Raw genomic sequence first — 20635 nt, 5'->3', positions numbered from 1 at the left:
TGGGGATTGCCTTGTTGGGACGGACAATTGCTTTGGGTGTGGCAAGACTGTCCGCAAGGTTAAGGATTGTCCTAATTTGAAGGGGAAATACAAAGGAAGTTTGCAAGCTTAAGCTAGTTGTTCTAATATGGATGCTCCAAAGAAGAATCAATTTTATGCTCTTCGTTCTATGGGTGAACAAAATAGTTCTCCCGATATGGTGATCGGTATGTTACGAGTCTTCTCTATTGATGTTTATGCTTTACTTGATCTTGGTGCTACATTATCCTTTGTTACTCCCTTGATAGCTATAAAGTTTGATGTTTTGCACAACATCCTAAATGAACCTTTCATGGTAACTACCCTGGTAGGTAAATCGGTGGTTCCTAAGAGGGTATATAGAAATTTTCCTATGATATATCCCAATAAAGTTACACATGTTGAATTAGTAGAACTTTATATGGTCGATTTTTATGTCATCTTGGGGATGGATTGGTTGCATGATTGTTTTGCTTCCATTTATTGTAGAATAAGATATGTCATGTTCAATTTTTAAAATTAACCTGTCCTAGTGTGAAGGAGGGAAATTCTATTCCCAGAGGTCGCATCATTTATTGTCTAAAGTCTTGTAAGATGATCTCAAAAGGGTGTTTATACCATATTGTAAAAGTCAAATATTTAGACTCCGAAAATCCTCCCATTGAGTTAGTCCCCGTTGCGAGGGATTTTGGAGAGGTCTTTTTGAATGATACTCCTGGAATCCCTCCCGAACGAGAAAATGATTTTTGTATTGACTTGCTACTGGATGCCAACCCATTTCAATTCCTTCTTATCGGATTGCTCCGTCCAAATTGAAAGAGTTGAAGTCTCAACTAAAGGACTTAATAGATAAAGGATTCATTAGAATTAGTATTTCTCAATGGGTGCACCAGTTTTATTTGTGAAGAAAAAGGATGGGTCCCTTAGAATGTGCATTTATTATCGCAAACTCCAAAAAGTCACTATTAAGAACAAGTATCTCTCCCTTGGATTGACGACTTGTTTGATCAACTCCAATGGTTAAGATACTTTTCTAAGATTGGCTTGAGATCGGGATAGTACCAACTTAGGGTGAAAGGTGAGGATATACCAAAAACAGCATTTTGGACTAGATAAGTCCATCATGTGTTCTTAGTAATGTCTTTTGGTCTCACTAATTCCCCGGCAACATTTATGGATCTCATGAATAGGGTGTTTTGTAGTTACCTAGATTCATTTGTCAATGTCTTCATTGATGAAATCTTTGTATATTAGAAAAATTGGGGGTGAAAATATTGACATTTGAGAACGGTGTTGCAAGTGCTTAAGGAAAACCAACTTTTTTCCAAGTACAGAAAATGTGAGTTTTGGTTGAGGTCGGTGGCGTTTCTTCGTCATATAATATCTAGTGATGGAGTTGAGGTTGATTTAAGGAAACCCGAGGCGGGCAACGATTGGCTTAGAGAGTTGACTCTAACCGACATTAGAAGTTTTTTTAGTCTAGCGGGATATTATAGAAGGTTTGTGGATTATTTTGCTTTCATTGCCTCTCCCTTGACTACATTTACCCAAAGAGTATGAAATTTGAGTGGTCGGAATCAGGTGAAACAAACTTCAAAATTGGAAAAAATGTCTTACCTACGCTGAAGTATTACGTTTACTGGAGGGTAGTAAGGGCTTCGTTGTATATTATGATGCATCCTGTGTGGTCTTAGGGTGTGTTCTTATGCAACATGAAAAATTAGTATCTCCTATGTTTCTATACAACTTAAGGTTCCTGAGAAGAATTATCCAACTCATGATCTTGAGTTAGCGGCCATGGTGTTTTCCTTGAAAATATGGAGCATTATTTGTATGCTGCTTATGTTGATGTGTATACCGAGCATAAGAGTCTTCAGTATTTATTTACTCAAAAAGATTAAACCTCCAACAAAGAAGGTGGTTGTTGAAAGATTATGACATGAGTGATCTCTACCACCCCAGCAAAGCTAATGTGGTTTCAGATGCTCTAAGTCATATGACCATGGGTAGTGTGTATCATGTATAAGAATCCAAGAAAGACCTAGTGAAAGACGTTCATAGGTTGGCTCATTTGGGTGTTTGATTGGAAGAATCTCCAAATTGTAGTTATATGGTCCATCATAAGTCCAAATCGTCTTTGGTGGTTAGGGTGAATCTAAGCAACACCTTGATCAACCATTGATGGAGTTAAAAGAGTCGGTTCTTGGTAAGATGAATGAGTCATTCTCCTTAGGGGGTGGTATCTTGAGGCATCAAGGAAGGTTGTGTGCACCCAATGTTGATGACTTGAGAAACTGGATTCTTAAGGAAGCTCATGGTTCCCGTTATTCCATTCATCCGTGTTTTAAAAAGATGACCTTTGAGAAGTGTTTTGGTGGGAAGGCTTGAAAAGGACATAGCGGATTTTGTTGCAAATTGTCTGAATTACCAACAAGTGAATGCCAAGCACAAAAAGCAAATGGTTTACTTCAAGAAATACAAGTTGCCACTAAGAAGTGGGAAGACATAAATATGGATTTCATGGTAGGTTTGCCTCGGACACAAAAGCAACATGATTCTATATGGGTGGTTGTGGATAGGTTGACCAAATCTGCTCATTTTATCCTTGTCAAGTCCGCATACTCGGCGGAGGATTATGCAAGAATCTTCATAGACGAGATTGTGTGTCGCCGTGGTATTCCTTTATCCATCATATAAGATAGGGGTTCACTATTAAGCAGTGCTTTTCATCCCCAAAGGATAGTCTAGCGGAACGTACTATTCAAACCCTTGAGTACATTCTTAGAGCTTGCATCATTGATTTCAAGGGAAATTGGGATAAATACTTGCCTTTTGTTTAGTTTTCATTTAATAATAGTTACCATTAATCTATATTTATGGCTCCTTTCGAGGCCTTGTATGATAGGAGATGTAGATCTCCAATCGGATTGTTTGAAGTGGATGAGTCTTCACTCTTGGGTCCCAAATTGATTTATAAGACTTTGGAGAAATTTCATATTGTAAGGAACCGGTTCAAAACAGCCTATACTCGGCAATAATCTTATGCAGACCATAGGAGAAGGGATTTAGAATTTGAAGACGGGGATAAAATGTATCTTAAAATTTCACCCATGAAGGGAGTGGTGAGATTTTGGAATAAAAGGAAGTTGAGTCCTCGTTATGTGGGCCCTTATGAAATTTTGCAAAGGGTAGGCAAGACTGCATAAAAGTTGAGATTACCTAGTGAATTTGCTTTGGTTCATCTGGTGTTCCATTTCTCCATGATTAAGAAGGTTATCAGTGATCCGAAGTCCATTCTTCTATTGAATTTCTAGGTGTAGAAGAAAACCTCTCCTATGAGGAGGTTCCAGTTGAAATTCTTGATAAACAAGTGTTACGACCCAAAGTACCCCTTATGAGTAACCGGCGTCGCCTCCTCTAAGAGGACTAACACAAGCCTCTTAGCATTTTGCATCACATATCAAAGGTCAAAAACGCGGATACATTTAAAACTTTACATATATACGTAATATGGTATACATAGACCTCTCACATAGAAAGCTTAATTAGGCTTCTCTCTTAAACAACATAATAATACATAAGAATTTAGTCTAAATATTTGTGTCACCTTAACCATCTAAAGAATGAATCACAATAGTTTGGGTACATGCCGTAGTCTATCACAACATGCCTATATATGCTAGAATGAAGTCTGACATAAGAATGGAAGAATTGTCCGAAAACATAGACAAAACTAATAAGGTTTGATAAGTGGTTCTATCCGTGGAACTCATGAGGACTCACCAATTGACTTAAGAAAGAGTGAACTCTTCTTATTCAATGACCACAAATCTCCTCAATGTCCTGAACCTAAAATGTTTGGGAAAAAGGGAGAAATATGGGTTAGTACAAAACACATGTACTAAGTATGGCTCCTATGCACAAAAATAATCAATGCATGAGTAAAATACAATTTAGTCAAAACCATGATTTATATCAATTTAAGTCAACATGAATATATAAGAAACATAATAAGTCAATTCAACATAATATCAACCCAACATGTAGTTCACCCAAATAAACTTGTGCACTGCCAAAGATAGTACCCCATAATCCTATCCTAGGGTAAGTATCACATAAAGAAACCCACTTCATACTTGCAACATATTTTCATAACATGCTTATACATCAATGCTTACTCATAGCTTATCAAGATAACCATAATCATATTAATAATCATAAAAGAACACTACTAGAACCATCCCTTAGAATCCGACGTGTTCAATGATTAAAGAAGTCACATATTCTCCCTCACCCTATGTAGTATCTGATATACCGTGGTTTCACGGTATTATTTATACTTTTTCCTTAAGGTTAGTGTGTCTAAAAGTCTTTTTGTGCTAATTTTTATATAAGTTTCTCTTTATTGGCAGGAAATCTATCTAAAAGATGAATGCGGAGGTTTTTGAGTAGGAAATACAGAAAAGCACCACCTACAGAGCTTGTGACGGTCCTTCACGCTCGTGACGGTCCGTAGGTGGCATCGTTCTGCAGCTGCTGCAGAAGATGGGGAAGTCTGACCAATTCTGGGGTTAAGGAAAGCGTGATGGACCGTCGTAGACATGATGGTCCGTCCTGCCGGTTCGTCATGAAGTTTAGAGAAGTAGTCCCAGTACACAAATCCAAGAGTTCAAGTGTTTTGGAACGGAGACCCCCGACAGACCGTTGTGCCTATGACGATCCGTCATACCTGCCGTCGAGGTAATGAAGAGAGCAGCAGAATAAATTGCACAAGTATGAGAAGACGGAGTCCATGACGGTCCGTCGTGACCACGACGATCCGTCGCGAGGTCTGTCGATCCAGCCGCGTTTTGCCAAATTTCCAGCAAATGTAGTCCTTATTTAATTAGGTTTTATTTTTTTATAAATAGTTCGGAAAACATCATTTTTGAGGTTGGACTCTTGAATATTTTTAGACTCTTTGTTAGACTTTTTGTGATTACTATTACAGTTTTGAAGAATCTTTAATCATCAATTAATTTTAGCAATCGATTGTTGGTGATTTTGGTTGATCAATCAAGTGAACTTCTGGATTCCACTCTTTCTCATTGAAGTAGGTGCATGAATTCTTATATCATATATTTGAATATTGTGATTATGAATATGGGTAACTATATACCATAATGTTGTGGTAATCATAGGCGAATAATGAGGTAAAACCTAACGAAAATAACAATTCTGGAATAGTGTCTTGCATGTATTGATAATTTATTCACTTAGAAGTCTTTTTAACGGATGGCCAACGTTAGAACTCGCCTTAATGCTACTTGCCGGTCAAGGAGGTAGATAATAGGAAAAGAATTATCAACATAGATTTAGTGTATACTATCTAATAGACTAGTATTCATTGGTAGGAGGTAATAACTTAGTCAAATATCGAATACGATGCTTAATATGAGGTAAAGGTAGGGTTAGTATAGCAACACACGTAGCCGAACAAGGTGCGGGGTGAAATTTTCTAGATGCCGGACAAAGGATTTAGAAATACATAACTTATCACTTTGTATGCAACATACTAGGAAAGAATTGTTATAGTTAGAATTATCAAGTAATAAACATGTGTGGAACACGTAAACCCTAGTTACTTTTATTAATTGATTAAACTCCAACATTTGAAGCTGTTAGTTGTCTCCTTCAATTTTTCTAGTTATTTTCATTTATTTAGAAATAGAAAACCCCCCTTTTATCATTTTTGCTTTCGAAGGAAGTAATTGACTGAACAATAGTAATAATAGATTGACGTTAAGTCTAAACTATTTTCCTCGTGGGAACGATCCCAACCTCATAAGTTGGGTTATTTACTTGACACGACCGCTTTACTTCTTATTTTAGAAGTATATTTGAGCGTATAAAATTTTGGCACCGCTGCCGAGGAAATTAGCTTTTATATTAACTTAAACTTATTACTTTAGTTTAGTTGATATTTTCTTGATTTTACTTTGTCTTATTGTTTTTGATTCTTGCAGAACCATCTTCCTTATATGCCAAATACACAGAGAGGAAGAGAACCATTGTTTCCCTACGATCACGAATAAGAGAGTACACTACGCAACATGATTCGAAACTTGGGAATTAATGATGATGATCCAAACCAGAACATCCCATCTCCGGTTGATGTTCATTGTTAGTTGTTACCCGATGCTCCGGGTGAACACCAACAGAGGGGACAAAATCCCGCTCCACGGCCCCATGAATACTACTGAGGCTATGACAATATAGCAGACTTCGATGGGCCATTTGTCTTGCCCCTCTACCACCAGGCCACATTTTTGTGGTAACTAGTAGCCTGATGCAAATGCTCACTGCCAGAGGTTTATTTTCAGGGCTACCTTCTGAGGATCCACATGCCCATATAGCTAAGGTAAGGGCAGTGTGTAAAGTGGTAGATGTTAATGGTGAAGTAGAGAATAACACTGTAAAAGATGTTGAAGTGCCTAAAAAGGTAAGTCCCATGCCTAGGACACCACCCCCATTTCCTCAAAGATTGTTTAAAAAGACCGAGGATGGTAAATATCGGCGTTTTATAACAATGTTGAAGCAACTTTCTATCAATGTCCCTTTGGTAGAAGCTTTAGAAAAAATGCCCGGTTACGCCAAGTATATGAAAGATCTAGTTACAAAGAAAAGATCGGTCAGTTTTGAGGATGATGATAGAATGAAGCGTTGTAGTGCTATTGCTACAAGATCTCTGGTACAAAAGAAAGAAGATCCGGGTGCTTTCACTATTTCTTGTACAATCGGGCTATTACATTTTGCGAAAGCACTATGTGATCTGGGGCAAGCATATATCTCATGCCCCTCTAGATTTACAAGAAGTTAGGTTTGGGTGATACAAAGCCCACTGCGATGCGGTCACTGATGGCTGATCGAACAGTTAAAAGGACTATAGGGATACTCGACGATGTGCTAGTAAAAGTGGAGTCATTCATATTTCCGGCAGATTTTGTTATTCTTTATTGTGAAGTTGATGTTGAAGTGCCCATTATTCTTGGGAGGCCATTCCTTGCTACGGGAAGAGCCTTAGTAGATATGAAAATGGGGCAGATGAAATTTTGGTTGAACAATGAGGAAGTGACCTTTAACATTTGTAGGTCCATGAGGTAGAGTGGTGAGCTCCAATCGGTCTCTGCTATATCCTACAACATTGGTGAGACATCTCAGACACAATTAGAAGAACGACTAGGTGTAGAAGCATTAGCGGCAGTGATAATGAATTTTTATAGAGATTGCATTGACGAGTACGAGTCATTAGTCACGGATCTTTATCGAGGTGATGTTCAGTTTAAACCGAAGAAATATGAGTTAGATATGAAGAATCGCGAGTCCCCACCTACGAAACCATCTATAGAAGAGGCTCCAAAGTTAGAACTAAAAGCTATCCCACCTCATCTTGGGTATGAATTCTTAGGAAATGGTGACACTTTGTCGGTAATGATTACATCAGACCTGAATGAACAACAAGTTGAGAGTTTGGTGAAAGTGCTAAAAAGGTTCAAAAGAGCTATTGGGTGGACTATTGCGGACATTATTGGGATACCTCCTGGTATTTGCTCTCATAAAATCCAACTCATGCCTGATAATAATCCAAGTATTGAGCACCAGAGACGCTTAAATCCACCTATGCAAGAGGTCGTGAAGAAGGAAATCATTAAGTGGTTGGATGCCGGAGTAATCTATCTGATCGCCGATAGTAGTTAGGTATGCCCTGTTCAGTGTGTACCTAAGAAAGGGGGAATGACTATGGTCCCCAATGAAAAAAATGAACTTGTTCCAATGAGACCGGTTATTGGATGGAGGGTGTTTCTGGATTACCGCAAATTAAATGCATGGACTGAAAAATATCACTTTCCTATGCCCTTCATGGATCAGATGTTGGATAGACTTGCCGGAAAAGGGTGGTACTGTTTTCTTGATGGATATTCGGGGTATAATCATATTTCTATTGCACCAGAAGATCAAGAGAAAACCACTTCTACTTTTCCATATGGGACCTTTGCGTTCAAAAGAATGTCGTTTGGGTTGTGCAATGCACCCACCACATTTTAGAGATGTATGATGTCAATATTTTCCGACATGGTGGAAGATACTATAGAAGTTTTTATGGATGATTTTTCTGTGGTTGGTGATTCATTCTAGCAGTGTTTGAACAATTTATCTGAGGTCCTTAAGAGATGTGAAGACTGCAATTTAGTACTAAATTGGGAAAATTATCATTTCATGGTGAAAGAAGCTATTGTTTTGGGTCATCGCATTTCAGAAAAGGGCACAGAAGTTGATCGAGCTAAAGTCGAGGTAATAGAGAGACTTCCCGCACCGATCTATGTGAAAGGTGTGAGAAGCTTTCTTGGGCATGCAGGTTTTTACCGGAGATTCATCAAAGACTTTTTAAAGCATCCAGCAAGCTAAAAGAGAAGTTGGTGTTTGCACCTATCATTATTTCTCCGAATTGGAATAGTCCATTTGAGGTGATGTGTGATGCTAGTGGGGTTGCTCTTGGTGTAGTATTGGGACAAAGAAAGAACAAAATCCTTCACCCCATTTACTATGCTAGTAAAGCCCTAAATGAAGCTCAGAAGAACTACACAGTGACTGAGCAAGAACTCCTTGCAGTGGTCTTTGCTTTTGAAAAATTTCACCCCTATTTTCTAGGTACTAGAGTTATAGTGCATACATACCACTCAGCATTGAGATATTTGATGGCAAACAAGGATGCGAAACCTAGGTTGATTCGTTGGGTATTACTGCTACAAGAATTTGACTTTGAAGTGATGGATAGAAAAGGAACTGAAGATCAAGTTGCTGATCATTTGTCCCGTCTAGAGGATGAAGCTATCAGAGAGTTAGGGGATAAGACTGACATTGATGATACTTTCCCCGATGAGCATGTATTGGCTGCTTACAAGAATTGATTCCATGGTTCGCAGATTTTCCGAACTACTTGGCTAGTGATATTGTTCCATCGGACTTGTCCTTTCATCAAAGAAAAAGGTTCATGTACGATGTGAAGAAGTTCTTTTGGGATGAACCATACTTATATAGGAGTTGTGCCGACGGGCTTATTCAGCGTTGTGTGCCAGAATGTGAGATGTTGAGTGTGTTGGAAGCATGCCATTCCTCACCCGTTGGTGGACATCACAGAAGTATCCGAACCGCTTATAAGATATTACAATGTGGTTACTATTGGCCAACTCTTCATCAAGATGACCATGAGTTTGCTAAAGCATGTGACCGATGCCAACGAGATGGCGGCATTTCAAGAAAGCAAGAGCTCCCTCTAAACCACATTCTTGTGATTGAGTTATTTGACGTTTGGGGTATTGACTTTATGGGCCCTTTTGTGAGTTCTCATGGAATGAAGTACATTCTAGTAGCGTTTGATTATATATCTAAATGGGTCGAAGCCATCACCCTCGCAATCAATGAAGGGAAGAGTGTCACTGCATTCTTAAAAATGAATATATTCTCTCGTTTTGGCACCCCAAGCGCAATTATTAGTGATGCGGGCTCCCACTTCAGCAACAGATTGTTCAAGGGGTTATTGGAGAAATATGGAGTTTACCATAATGTGGCCACTCCTTACTACCCTCAAACTAGTGGGCAAGTTGAAGTGTCGAATCCGGAGATCAAACAGATATTGTCAAAAACAGTGAACGCTAGTAGAACGGATTGGTCAATGAGGCTTGATGATGCTCTTTGGGCCTACCAGACAGCGTATAAGACTCCCATAGGTATGTCCCCACACCAACTTGTATATGGGAAAGCTTGTCATCTTCCGGATGAGTTAGATCATAAAGCCATGTGGGCTATGAAGAAGTTGAAAATGGATTGGAGCGAAGCTGCAGAACAACGGCTAACAGGGTTGAATGAACTCGATGAATTTCGCCTGAAAGCTTATGAAAGCTCAGCCCTCTAAAAAGAAAAGATGAGGAAGTACCATGACCAAAAAATTTAAAAACGATAGTTTATGGTAGGGGATTTAGTTCTTTTATTCAATTCTAGGTTGCGCTTGTTTCCGGGCAAGCTCAAGTCCAAATGGACTGGTCCTTACTTGGTTCCCCAACTATTCCCTCATGGATAAGTTGAGTTGGAAACTAAGGAGGGTGTGCGGTTCAAGGTGAATAGACAACACATAAAAATCTATCTCGGGCATGCTGAATAGGCGAATGAATAGATCGAGGCATACCAACTTGATGAAGTCTGAGTAATCAAGTGTCCTCAGTCGTGACGCGACATTAAATCAGGAGCTTGTTGGGAGGCAACCCAATACTTGTAGTTTTTCTTTCTAGTAATGGTAGCATTTTCTACTAATGGGTTTTAAATTTGCAAGTACATCACAAGGAAATTCTACAGAAAATTACTCTGCAGCAGTCACTGACGGATACAGCGACGGACTGTTGAGCCTACGATGGACCATCGCATGCATCCGTCGTGCCAGCTACGTCTTTCTGTTATTTTCAAACTAGGGCACACGCGACGGAACCAATGATGGACCGTCACAACTAAGACGGACCATCATTATGGAATCATCGCATCATTAATAAAGCGTACCCGACCCGACCCGGCTGGGGTTTTTTAAAAATTCAACATTTAAAACCCCCACCCTTTCATTTCACCCCATTCCTTCACTCTTTCTCTCATTTCCCTCCCTTTTCAACTTCCAAAGATCATAACCCCTCTCTCTTACAACCGATCATTTTCACCAAATTCTTCAAACTCCTAAAATTCATCATCTACTAGGCAGAGCTGCTGATGTGGGTCTCTACTTGATCACCAAGTACCTTTCTCTCTTGTTTTTCTCAAATTCTCAAGTATGTGTCTCTAATTTCTACTCATTTATATTGCTTTTTTGTTTATCAATTAGTATTAGCTTATTTCTTCTTAATAGGTACATTGTTTAATAAAATTCTGTCTGATCTAGGTATAAAATCCTCAAAATTGCCGTGTTGAAACTCTAGAAATAGATGCTTTAGCATTGCTAGTTTACTAGGTATTTGGGTTAGACAAATGTAGGTTAAAACACTACCAATTCGATTTGGGTCATAGGGGATGAATGGGGCATTCCCAGTTCTTTAACTGAATTACAGAACGAGACCCCGACGACGGACCGTCGTACCCACGATGGACCGTCATTGGGTTCGTTCCAACAGCCCTAACACCCCACTGTCCAATTTTCTCCAAGTGCCACCAACGTCCACATGAGACGGACCGTCGTTCCCACGACGGTCCATCCTGCACAACCGTTCTGGTTGTTAGAGACCCTGTTCCTAAGGGTCTCTCTCTGTTTTTCTATGTGTCCTCAAATGGACATCTAAGACGGATCGTCATACCCACGACGGTCTGTCCTGTGTAACCGTTATGATGGTCAGAGACCCCTCTCCTAAGGGTCTCCATATTTTTTTCAAGTGTCCTCTGACGGACACCTATGACGGACCGTTGTACCTGTGACGGTCCATCCTGTATATACCGTCATACTTGTCAGAGACTCTCTTCAGGGTACTCCATATAAACAAAGTCTAAGTAAGACACGATGGACCCCATGACGGTCCATCATACTCACGACGAGACATCACCTGGCCCATCGTGTTGCACTGTTACAATAGAAATGTCATTACGTCTTAACTCTTTTATTTATTTTGTGTGGTTTTGCTAGTCTTGTCTGCTCCTTTCAGTACTAATATTGATTCTTTACAGGTACTATCTATTATGGCACCAAAACAAGATCGACTCTACGCACGCGGGCGATCAAAGTCTGTCGCCCATCTGCCCGCCTGGTCCTTCGCTCTGATGATGAGCGTGACCCCGAGTACGTGCCCCCAGGTACTTCCACCCCATCCCGAGCTGCACGTTCTGCCGGAGCCACACCCAAAAAGGTGGCGTCCGGCGTAGTGACTGCCTCCTAGTCTGATGAGGAGCGCACACTGACCGGCGCACCTTCTGGGTCAGCTACTAATGAAGAAGGAGCATCTGGAACCTTAGGAGTTTCGTGGTCCAAGAAAGCCTCCGGATGTGCTGAGGTTCCCGCACCCGCCACCGTTGCAGAGTCTACCTTGTCTGATGAGGCTGACAGTTCGGAATCCACACCCGGTTCACCATCTCATGCTCTCACCCCAGTTACCGACCAGCCCGACCGGTGGTGTGTCGATGTGAAGTATCAAGTATGTTCCGATGCAAAGTTCCTGAATGACAAACGAGTCATGACTCGGACACATAGATTGGAGCGGCGGGTCCTTACGGGAAGTCTCCCGACGATGTCCGAGATATACAATCTCTTCACCTGACATCGACTGGAGTGGACAGCACGTCCATTGGGACGTTATAGTGAAGAGTTGGTCCGTGAGTTCTACGCCTCTTACGTAGCGACTGTCAGATCACAAATTGATAGGCGGGCTGCCCCCGCCAAAAAGGCCCCACTGGAGCAGGTCCGAGTACGTGGCATTCAGGTTGATATCTCCCTGCCTGCCAGCCGCCGGTATCTATACGGAGAGAATGTTGATGCCAACCGAACCCCTCTAACCGCCGAGTTTGACTACCGATGGCAGATTGTCAAAGATGGCCAATTCCTGCGTGCGCCATCGCTGAGAGAGACCACCAAGAGGTGGATGGCCCAACATTTGTCCGTTGATGGCGAGGGTGGTGACTAGGTGACCGAGCCGAAGGGAGCCATCAAGAAGGCCAACCTGACATTCACGATAAAGTTTTTGTGGTTGATTGTCCGCAGCTGCCTTTCCCTCAAAGCTGCTGATAATATAGTCACATGGGATCGAGCAGTACTGATAGCGGCGATGATAGCCGCGTTTGAGGTGGATTTTGCTTGGCTTCTACAGGCAGTCATGCACGAGAGGGCTTTTAAGGTCACAACTACCTAGCCTTTCCCGTGCATGATATTTTCTCTATGCAGGTCCGCAGGTGTGCCTATATGGCACGTTGATCAACTCAAGACCCCGTTGGGCACTGTTTATATCGGCCTCATCAGGGATGAGGCCAATGAGTTTGCTCCAAGCAGAGGGCCCCGTATAGAGTTGCCTCTACTTCGTGACAATCTGGCCGATACAGTAGCACAGGCCCGCACGGCTACGCAGGAGGCTTGCACTGACACTACCTCGGTCAAGTCTATCTCAGGTAGTAGCACTGCCCTGAGGTCCTCTAATTCAGCCCCTTTCCCCGCTCTTGTCCCGCTTGCTAGGGTCCAAAAATTAGAGGCACAAATTGCTACACTTCTGCAGCACATCCATCCTTGGATGCAGAAGTCTATTGCTGAGGTAGAAGAGCACTTGGAGCGGAGAACAGTCCAGCACACAGAGCGGAAGATCGCTGAGGTTCATCAGCGCTTGGACACTTTTGAGTTGCAGGTGTTAGCCCGACCAGCCCCTCAGGTGGATGTGTCGATCCTTCAGGCTGCGGTCGACAGTATTCGCACAGACATCGACATGATCTTAGAGGCTAAGGTGCATGAGTCTGAGGCTCCTTCTGAAGAGCCTCCTGAAGACACAGTGATGGCGACCCTATTCGCCACTTCAGAGATTCCACCACCTCCCCCTCGAGAGAATACCAAGAGGCGTAGGGGTCGAGAGGAGGATGAAGATCGATCACGGAAGAAGGAACGCCATGAGATGGAGGCTGCGAGGAGAGCCTCGCTTGCTGATGAGGAGGCGCGTCAGATGAGAGCAGTAGAATTAGCTGCTGGGGCGTCTAGCTCCAGAAATGTGGAGATAGCGGGAGGCACTGCTGATATTGTTGTTGATGCTGAGGACACAACTGAGGGTGTCCAAACTACAGAGGTAGTGGGCTCCGGGGAACTGGACCCACCAGCTTGCTGATCGTCGGCGCTTTGCGCCCAAAGTTTGCTTCACCTACCACTCTTGTATTTCAATTTTTTTATGCATTGGGGACAATTGCATGTCTTTTTGTTGGGGGTGGGGTAAATGGAACGTGAGTGCTAGGGTGAAGTCTGAGTAGCCCAATTCACTATCCTCTTTTGGGTTTTTCTTGCATTTGTTCTTTTTCCCCATGACGGTCCGTCGTGACCACGACGATCCGTCGCGAGGTCTGTCGATCCAGCCGCGTTTTGACAGATTTCCAGCAAATAGAGTCCTTATTTCATTAGGTTTTATTTTTTTTATAAAAAGTTCGAAAAACCTCGTTTTTGAGGTTGGACTCTTGAATATTTTTAGACTCTTTGTTAGACTTTTGGTGATTACTATTACACTTTTGAAGAATCTTTAATCTTCAATTAAATTCAGCAATTGATTGATGGTAATTTTGGTTGATTAATCAAGTGAACTTCTGGATTCTACTCTTTCCCATTGAAGTAAGTGCATGAATTTTTTTATCATATATTCGAATATTGATATTATGAATACGGGTAGCTTAACTCCATAACTAGGGTTGTGGGAACCATAGGCGAATAATGAGGTAAAACCTAACTAAAATAACAATTCTACAAGAGTGTCTTGCATGTATTGATAATTCTTTCGCTTAGAAGTCTTTCTAAAGGATGGCCAATGTCCAATGTTAGAACTCTCCTTAATGCTACTTGCCGGACCAAGGAGGTAGATAATAGGAAAAGAATTATCAACATAGATTTAGTGTATACTATCTAATAGGCTAGTATTGATTGGTACGAGGTAATAACTTAGTCAAATATCGAATACGATTCTTAATATGACGTAAAGGTAAGAGTTAGTATAGCAACACACGTAGCCGGACCAAGGTGTGGAGTGAAATTTTCTAGATGTCGAACCAAGGATTTAGAAATACATAACTTATTACTTTGCGTGCAAGATACTAGGAAAGAATTGTTATAGTTAGAATTATCAAGTGATAAACCTATGGGGAACACGTAAACCCTACTTACTTTTATTAATTGATTAAACTCCAACATTTCAAGCTGTTAGTTGTCTCCTTCAATTTCGCTAGTTATTTTCATTTATTTAGAAATAGAAAACCCCCCCTTTATCATTTTTGCTTTCCAAGGAAGTAATTGACTGAACAATAGTAATAACATATTGAAGTTAAGTCTAAACTATTTTCCTCATGGCAACGATCCCAACCTCATTAGTTGGGTTATTTACTTGACACGAACACTTCACTTCTTATTTGAGAAGTAAAATTGAGCGTATCAGTAGCCTTCAAGATAACCCTAATGAGAGTTCTCATGCATTCATTACTTTTACACTAAGGAAAGAAGTGAAATAACCAACATGAGACCATGTGAGCTACATGGAATCCGGTGTTCTACTCCCACACCTAAAAGAGAGGGTTAAAACTTTCCTAAGGTGTAACCATTCGTACATAGCTATCTTGGTGCATCCACTAAGATAGAGTCCTATGTGGGCACATAGTTAAGGGTCAGGGAGATTGTTGCTAGAAACCTTGACTTACTATCATGGAGGTTTCCATCTCATGAGACGATACATGATTAGGAAATCCGGACTTACTAACCTAAGGAAACCCATGTGGGAGGCCATACTTGGTAAACGTGATACCTCCATCTCATTAACATGTCCTTTCAGTGCTAAACATTTATTCCCTTTAGTAATTAGCATAATCATTATAAAAATAACATTAGTCTCCTCTAGAACCCTATGTGAACATCTTATCATCATAGCTCATAGGTATTAATAAGTGAGAACTACCCTTTCACTTTAGAAACCACATACGAGTGAGTAAACCTTTCACTTAACACTTTATTATAAATATGAAAAACTACTTTTTATCATATAATATTCATATCATATCATACATACATAATTCATGTCAAATTCAATGCTTTAGGTATAAGGATGAGGAACTTCTAGCATCAACATCACAACCACACATTAAACATAGGAGCGTTACTGTCTATAACTCATAATTCACAATTGAATCCAAGAAAAACCAATCAACATACCTCTTTGTCCCTTCTAATAAACTTCATACTTCCATTACCAAGAATACATAACCAATTACATAAACAAGGTAAAAAGAAGAAGCAATTACATTATTAACAACAATATAGTCATTCTACATGTTCATAATCTTCACAATTCAGCATAGCAATTCAACGTTTTCATGAAATTGGGGGAATGAAATGGGTCTAGGGAAATCTCATAGGAAATAATCAATTGACCATCAGTATATACTTAAACAAATTTAATTCATCATTATTTATCACAATTAATTCATAATTTCATTTTTCAAAGAAGACCCATGTGTAGAAAAAAGACCTAGATTTGAGAGATTTAGAAATCATATTTTGGAGAGACCTCTTGGGGAAAGGATCCGAAGAGTGAAATGAAATATACCTTAGGGATGATAAAACCACGAAATTAGGTTGGAAACTTTAAAGCTTGATCTTCTTTATGGAGCTCTATTGGTCTTGAATGGAGGTTTGGAGGAATAGAGAATTTAATTGAGATTAGAGTAGATTTTGATTTCAACCTTTGAGACTTTGTTTGGATGTTAAAATTGACCTATAATGACCCTAATACCATACATAGTAACCCCATAAATTATCCAAAAGGCCCCTCACTTAAATGGATCATTTTGTGAAGTCAAATGCTTAAAATACAACTTTTACGAATCTGGGAAGTGGCTGTGCGTCGCAGGTTAATTTCACAATTTATTTTTCAAATTCGGGTTGAGGTAGTGAGCCTAGTTAGGCCCGTGTGTTGAGGCAAAGTTCAAATCTCCCCGTGATGGCTGCGTATCGCTCAGCAGCCACAAAAATCTTGCTACACGCAGGCTGCTTAGGCAGCCTGCTCGCCGATGTTCGGGTCCTCCTCAAAGACCCTTCCGGTGATCCTTAGGGTTTTGTGACTGTACATTTTGACCCTATATACTACATTGTACAAATTCAAAGTATTTTTTACTAGGTTTAGACTCCATATGACTCTCAAAAACCCTCTATACTGCATTCTACCGATTAAAAGTCTTTTTACAAGGTTTAGACTCCATATGACCATGCGAAACCTCCACCCAACAAAGGGAGATTAACAACTTTAATTTCTCTAGTTTCGGGACATTAAGGACTTTCTTTAATTCTATGGCCCCAAAACTTCTCAAACAACTTATTTTCACTCATTTAGGTCTAATATCATCATTACTCAAAATATAAGGCTCTAGTATAGGTCATGGACTTTCCGGGGTGTGTCAATAGTCCCCCACTTAGGAACATTCATCCCCGAATCTAGAAGATTATAAAGGGAAAAAGAGACTCAAGACTAGAATCCCAACCAACAGCAATATGATAAAATGAGTCACAGATCATTGGAAGAATTATTCACTCCTTTCAACATGTAATCATAGCAACAATACATAGAAACTTAACTCATAACATACCATACACTCAAGATCAACTTTTTCATGTCATATAAGGAGGAAATACCTTCTCCATTTAAATATGAGCTCTTTTTGAGCATCAAGTTTTACATGATGATTTCTTATAATAACAACACCAAGGATGCTCATTAAAAATTTTCATGAATACATATAGCAAAACTCATACTTAAGTGAAAGCTAACAATAAGAAACATGTTTCATGAAAAATCACTTAGGCATGAATTTCTACTACAATATGCACATATTAAAAAGACATGATAAGTTCAAAATTATTCACAATAATAAGATAAGGAATTACTAACCTTAACCTTGGCTAGGATTTAGAGTAAAAATGTGAGGATAGCGAGACTTCATGTCAACCTCAGCCTCACATGTTGCTCCCTCAACAAGGTGGTTCCTCCATAGAAATTTTATGGAGGCTACCTCCTTATTCCTAAATTTCTTAACTTTGCGATCCAAGAACTCAACCAGGATCTCTTTATAATAAAGGTCCTCTTTTATCCCTAAACCTTCTAGAGGAAGAATGAAAACCGGATCACCTATACACTTTTTAAGCATAGAAACATGGAACACCGGGTGAATCATGGCCAACTCATTTAGATACTTCAACTCATAGGCAACACTCCCGACTCGCTTCAAAATTTCATACGGGACCACATAATGAGGACAAAGTTTCCGTTTCTTTCCAAACCTCATCACCCCCTTCATGGGTGGAACTTTCAAATAGACCCAATCTCCTACTTCGAATTCAAGGTCCCTCTTTCTATTGTCGGCATAAGATTTTTTCCAACTTTGAGGAATTTTTAGTCTATATCTTATAACTCAAACCTTCTTGAGGGATTCATAAACAAAATCAAGACAAAGTAGAGCAAACTTTCCTACCTCATACCACCCAATCGGGAATCTACACCTTCTCCCATAAAATGCCTTGAAGGGTTCCATAGAGATAGTCGAATGGTAGATATTGTTGTAGAAGATCTCTATCAAAGGTAGTTGTTCATCCCATTTACCTTTGAAGTCAATGATACATTCCCTCAAAATATATTCAAGAGTTTGAATGGTGCGTCCTACTTGTCCATCCATGTTGAGGTGAAAATGTAATGCCCCAAAACAAACTAAAGTGAACTAGAGCCTCATTAGTGTTTTTTGAGTTAATTTTGAATTTAATATGAGTTACTTTAGTGTTATTAGGAAGTGTATGAAGTTTTTTTATGTTTGGAAGTCAATCGACTAAGAACTTCCATGATGTTTGAAAGGTGTGCCTTAGAAAGTACTTGTGTGTCTTGAGGTGTTTGAGTGAGTTTTAAATGTTGGTTTTCCTTGAAACTGATATGGGATGTTTCTAAGACCTAGAATACATATCTTAGGGGTTTAAAGTACGGGCACGACCCCACTTAAGACCCACAAGAGGCCCTAGATGAAGGGCCCAAGACTTGGACAAAACTGCCAAGAACACTACTCAATCGATGAGGCAGTGTACTCGGCGTAGGCCGATCGACGGACCGTCGACTGGGGGGAGTCTTCCCATACTTAGTGGGAAGTCCATGCCCTTCGTTAATGCATCCTCTGAAGACATCGACACCCAGTATCTATGGTCGTCGATTGGCTACTTCCAAAAGCTGCTGAAGTTGCTGCCAACTAAAGGTGTTTTGTGCAAATTCACCCTAATTCTTCTTTAAACCTAGGTCAATATTTTTAGTGTTTTTAAGTTATATTAAGTTATTTTTAATACCTAGACCTAGAAAAGACCCCTCACTTCAAATATTCAAACTCCCTCTCTAAAGAAAACTCTCTCGAAGTCACCATTGGAACTAAGACTCAAGGAGGGCAAGAAGGGCTGGTTTGGACGTGTATCTTCACCAAAATTAGTGGGTTTACTTCTCTATGAGGTATGGTATCCATCCTTTATCCCTCTTCTAATCAAGGATTCATTCCCAAAAGATTTCAAAAAAGGTTTTAAAACTCTATTTCCTTTTTATCTTTTATTTTAAGCATGGATCTTCTTGTAAAAGTGTTCTAATGATTTAACTATGTTTACTCTCGTATGAATTGATTATTCTCATGTTAATAATCTAATGAACTTATGTATATGCATATTTCAAATTTTTAGCTTAAGAAATGGGTTAAATGAGCATGTTTGGGTAAGGTATGAACTTGGGTTTTCTTATGTTTATTATTTGGTTTACAAACTGTCCTAAGGGCCATATTATGATGAAATATTGAGAAATTTAATATAGTTGATAATGGCTTGGTTAAATTGTGAGTTTCCTATATTGCATAGTTCTGATTGTAAATTGCTCTTGAGTGATATGGTCCACTTTCTTGGTGGCGGTGTTTATTTGATGAATTGATATTACTTATTCTGTTTTGTGAGTGTGGTCTTTAAGGTTTAGTATATGAAATGAAGTGATATTTAAGATTATCCTTTTCTTGTGTTTTGTGAAGTTGAATAGCATGTATGGCTTACATGCCTAAGTAAAATATATGACTTTGTGAAGCATGTCAAGTGTGTAAGTTTATGAAAGTAGGTATAAATCATGTACAGAAATTAATATTAATGAAATGATGTTTATATGCAGGATGTGCTCGCAACTACTCACAAAAACTTAAATGAATGTATGAAGTTAAAATTGAGTAAATAGAGGAGTTTTCATGTGAACACTCTTCGTGAGTTGAGATAAAGTGTTTAGTAGAAATCTCACTACATCCTAAGAGCTTTCTAAGATAGGTCAGAGTATGAATGCCCTTCGTGAGTTGAAAGGTGTTCACTAGATATCCTTAACCTATAGTTTAAAGTGTTTAGAATTTGTGGGGGTTATGTCTAGCATCAAGGGGATATTAAGAAGAGGGGGCTACACTTCGTGAGTCGAGATGTTGTATTCCAGTGTACCTCTTGAGATTAGTACTCCTCCTGAGTACAGAATGAGTTACTTAGTAGCAATCTCCTTATCCCTTAACTATGCACAACACAGGTGTAGCCGTTGGGAAAGCCATGTAAAATATAAAAAGAATGACTTTACTCTAGTAAGGTGAGGATCCCTCATCCGATAGGGGTTAAGTCAAGATTCCATGTCTAGCTCTCATGGTCTATGCCGGTTAAGCTAACCCCCCACAAAAGAATAGATTGAACTAAGTCTTCTAAAAGAACATACTACTTAAGGTAGCTTGTGGTATGGGATGCTATCTACTCATTGCACTAGGTAGGACCTTCCGAAAGGAAAGACTTGGTGCCAAACCTTCTAAAAATGTACTACTTAGG

The 20635-nt window shown here is 39.8% G+C and overlaps 1 pseudogene; it reads left to right on the top strand.

The window, feature by feature from the left end:
* Positions 1-8771: 8771 nt before the first annotated feature.
* LOC107022129 overlaps positions 8772-20635 on the top strand; it is a 133401-nt pseudogene continuing 121537 nt past the window's right edge.

Source organism: Solanum pennellii, chromosome 6 (assembly GCF_001406875.1).
Source record: "Solanum pennellii chromosome 6, SPENNV200".
In the NCBI taxonomy this organism is placed as follows: Eukaryota; Viridiplantae; Streptophyta; class Magnoliopsida; order Solanales; family Solanaceae; genus Solanum; species Solanum pennellii.
The sequence above is the reverse complement of the archived record's forward strand: the minus strand, read 5'-3'. Positions and strand labels throughout refer to the sequence as shown.